Source organism: Pteronotus mesoamericanus, unplaced genomic scaffold (genome assembly GCF_021234165.1).
Source record: "Pteronotus mesoamericanus isolate MK-2021 breed Mesoamerican mustached bat unplaced genomic scaffold, CSHL_Meso_final contig_73, whole genome shotgun sequence".
Classification (NCBI taxonomy): Eukaryota; Metazoa; Chordata; class Mammalia; order Chiroptera; family Mormoopidae; genus Pteronotus; species Pteronotus mesoamericanus.
Window position 1 is genome coordinate 1,484,635 of NW_026555245.1, and position 4,422 is coordinate 1,489,056.

Sequence of the window (4,422 nt, forward strand, 5' to 3'; positions counted from 1 at the left end):
TTAACTTTTTTTTTTTTCTTTTAAACAAACAAACTCTACTACCAGAGAATGGGCTTTGGGCTTTAGAGTCTCCTAATAATCAGGGTTCTCATGCTTCGGACTCAGGAAGGCACCAGTAGGTGAGCATTATACAGGCAATTGTCAAGTGGCTCATAAAATCAGTGACACACTCAAATGCCTGAGAGTTCCCCTGTCAGCTGCTGGCTACTCAAACCTCAGCAAAGGGAGTGGTCAGGGCTGGAAAGTGGGGAAAGAGTTTAGACGGCCAGGATTCTGGGCCACTCATTTACAACTCTTTTCTGTCAGTTATAGTTTGAAAATTTATTTTGAGACTACCTGTTTCAACTTCCTCAGTTTTTAGAAGGCAGCTGGGATGTGGAGATTTAAGGGGCTCATTTAGCAATTTAAATGAGGCCTTGCCCTTTACTGAAGCCCTCTCCTTAACTCTGCCCGGATACTCTCAGGCAACGACATCTTATTTAAGAAGAAGGGTTGGCGTCTCTGCTAAGTCCCACTTGCTTCTATGTCCTGCCTCACTACATATATATATACGCAAACACACAAACAGACACACACATATATTCCATCTAAAGGTAGAGTAGGAAAAAAAGAAAAAGGACTTAGGCTTGTATTTGAGGCTCAGCTTCCGTGAGGTTCCGTGTTAGCTATATGACACTGGGGTCATTTAACCTCTCTGGTCTCAATTACATCATCTGTCAAATGGGACTAAAATAGGTACTTCCCAGACTGAGGATTAAACATGCGTGAACTCTATAGGGCTGAGTACTTGTTTGGTCTAGTGCTTATCACTCTTAGTGTCTTCTGCCAAACTCTAACCCTAGGGAGGAGTCTCTCAAACAAGCTTCTTTTCACTCCCAGCCTTGGTTTCTCATATCTAAAATTAGGGCCTTGTACTAGATTATCCTTAAAGCCCCTCCCTGTAAGAGCTGGGTCTTCAGGCTTCAGCTGATTAGCTCCTATTGCTCTGTCCTCAAGATCTCCCTTTTTTTTATTTCCTAAGGCCAAAATTGACAGATGTGTTTTCTAAAGCACAAGAGATTCTTCGCATCCATGCCTTAATCTGTAAGTTTTTTTTATATTAGTGTCCTATTGAGGAAAGTTCACAAAACCCACTTATGTATATAACCTCAGATGAACTTAATAAGCAAGCCTCCTCATACCTCCTGTTATCTTACAAAAGCTTCATTTCTTTGGAGTAATGTCTTGCCCATTCCAGTAAGTATCTCGTTTAACTTGGTTCCTTTTCCTCAAGGCTCAAAATAAAGTCAAACTCTTCTTGGGTCAGGGGCAGAACTAAGGGTCTCTGGAGAGTGGAGAACCGTATTTTTTAAAGGGACGCCAGTGGCTTTGTGAGCTTAGTGATGGATTTTGAGCTCACAGCCAGAGGAATGAAATGCTTCATCATCTGAGCAAACTGTACACCCACCATGGACCATTTGGGGTTGTCTGTTTTGCTGGATGAATGATAATAGGGATTGCTTTTCTCAGACTGTGTGTGGTCTGGGTAAACCTCCTTCACAATCTTCGTAAGTCCTGCAAGGCCTGGCTCTTTGCAGTTGCAATGATAGAAGGCTTCTTTCTCCAGCTTTATGGCTCTAAGGAAGTTACGGGCCCCATAGTTGTGAACACCATCCCAAAATGGTGTCTGCTGGGCTGTGCTTTGAGATCCTCAGCACTGAACTTCACATCTGTACCTTCCTCTAGTTGGTTTTCTGGCTCTGACTTCATCAGCCAGTAGTTGCTTAGATTTTTTCCCATATTTTTCAAAGGCTGAAGTCTCCTGAGAGCTGGAGTTCTCCACTTGAGTTGATACCACACCTGGGTTCTTAGTCTTGGTACACTTTCCTGCTGGTCCCTTCTTGTCTGGCCCACTGGGCCTAGCCAGCCGCTTTCTGGGTCTCAGCATGGTCTCCCTGCATAGGCTGAAGAGCTGAAGATTCTGGAAACTACTGAGAGATACAGGAGGCAGCTCTGCGTGTGCCCCCAGAAACCACTCTGCAGACACAACCTCAGCCCCTAAAGTAAGTTTTTCTCTTTTGAAGTGAACATATTCTCAAGATTTTATTGTCACATAATAAAAAAAATATAACTTAGAGCTGGATCACTTGGTCCTTTATCTTATCTTCTCCCAGATGAGATGCGATGCTTGTATCTCCTAATGCGATGCTTAGGTCTGCAGTTGGGCTCAACACATTCAAGCGTCAGCATGACCTTTGTAGTTTTAGCCTTTTTGTTTTAAATTGGCTTAGTCTATCCACCACAGCTACTCTGCTTCCTGTAATAACACTGTTTTCACGACACATACAGAGAATCCTCACCCTTCTTGTACTGTGTTACTTTGTGGGGTTGATGCTTGCCACACTTCTTACAGAAAGTTTGGTGGTTTTGGGAATGTTCACCATACCTGTGAGAGTGCTATCAGCATGGAAAGTAAAGTAAGTTTTGAAAGAAGTCTTCGTCTATACCACTTTATGCTGATTCTGAATCCACAGCATAGTCAAATCTAGGGGTTTAAATGATGCTATTTCTCTCTCTTAGTTCTTTTGTGTTGATCTCTTGAGAGGGCAGTAAAAATAGTCATGGGCCTGAGACAGAGAGAGAGAGCAACACTTCTCCCCCTGCCATTCTTAACAAAGCACAGAAAGGATCCTGACTCCTCTGCTGAGGTCACATACCCATCTCTGGACTAATCACTGTGTCTCTGAATGGGATGGCACACCCTGGCCGTGATGAGTAACCTCCTGTCTTGAGGTGGAGTGCCTTGTGGCTGATGGCCTCACTGGAATTATCTGGAGCACAGAGTGTTAGTTTGCAAAACAATTGATGTTTATCCCTCACGTGGACTGCATACCACATCTGAGCATGCGGGGGTAGCTCCCTTGGCCCATGCTGTTTTCCTGGGATCTAAGACTAAAAAGAAAAAACAGTCCTGGATTTCTGGTAGCTACAAGTTGAAAAGTTGACATAACCCACTGCCTCTACCCTCAACCTGTACTGTTTGGCTTGATGGGAGGAAAAATTATTGATATTATATATTCAAATTGAGTAATTGGTTACTGGCCAAGGACCTTTTGCACAAAATTCTACAGAAACCACAGAACGTACTTTTACAAGTCTGGTTAGAGTTGTCGGGGTCTGGCGGCTCCTCCACATCCTGGCTCACCAGCAGACCACCGGCCTTTGCTGTTCTTTCCCTGGCTGCGTTCCGGAGACAGGAGGCCAGGGCCAGGGCAGGGAAGGGGCTTTGAGTGATGCCTGAAAAGGCAGCTGAACGTTGGATTCTTATGTACTACTGATAGCATTTTCACTGTCATAAGTATTCTTAGAGAATTGCCCAGTAACTAGGGAATGGAAACTGTTACTTTTGTTTTCAAAAACCTATAAAGGGGGAAATATTCATGACAGAGCAAGGGAGGAAATAGGTCTCATACTGAAGTGTGATCCCTCCAGCTGGTCACGCATTAGGGAAGAGACCCAAGGCATGTGAATTCCTCACTTGAGAAGCTGATAGCCCATGTCCCCTTAAGAAGAAAGAGAAAAGAGTGCCCCCTGCAGGTGGAAGCTTTTAGGCTACTCTCACCTCCCCTCTCTACCCCCAGGATGAGGCCCTTGTAAGGCACAAACACACCTTACAGGTTGGTGTCTCTGTTTCTCCTCAGACCATGAGTTTCTCTAGAGCAGATGCTGTTTATTTTGTTCTCCATCATGCGCCCAATGAAATTCAGCATACCTGGAACATAATAAAATCCCAATAAAATTTTGTTGAGTGAATGAAACCTTGTGTCATACTTTAAAAGCATAAAGAGCCCTGGTTGGTGAGGCTCAGTGGATTGAGCACAGCCTGTGAACTGAAAGGTCATGGGGTTTGATTCCCAGTCAGAATATCTGCCTGTGATGCAGACCAGGTCCCTGGTTCAGGGAGTGCAAGAGGCAACCGATTGATGTTTCTCTCCCTCTCTTTCTCCCTCCCTTCCTCTCTCTCTCTCTCTAAAATAAATAACTAAATAAATAGAATCTTAAGAAAAATAAAAAATAAAGACATAAAGAAAACATAACTGATGCAGCCAGATTTAACTGTCAAGTGTGTTCTCTGGGGAGGCTGCATCTGGCCTTTGAAAACATTTTGATAAACATCCTGCTACCATTGTTTACAGACATACTATCTCTTACAGATCAGAATTAGTGGAACATAAACACATTCATGTTTTCCCACATAACATTCCAGATTATCAATCTTTGCTAACAAAGCGGGGGATTTAGGGATATTGAGGGTTTTTTGTATCTTTTCCATGATCTTTTTTTCTGGTTTGCTATCTGGCCACCAGATGGCAGCCTTTGAATGATAAATTCTTTTAAAAAAAAATTTTTTTTTTAATTAAAAAATCCTAAACTTCTTTGGAA

The 4,422-nt window shown here is 43.1% G+C and overlaps 1 pseudogene; it reads right to left on the reverse strand.

The window, feature by feature from the left end:
• Positions 1-1,249: 1,249 nt before the first annotated feature.
• Positions 1,250-1,942, reverse strand: LOC129078396 (thymocyte nuclear protein 1-like; annotated as a pseudogene).
• Positions 1,943-4,422: the final 2,480 nt, after the last annotated feature.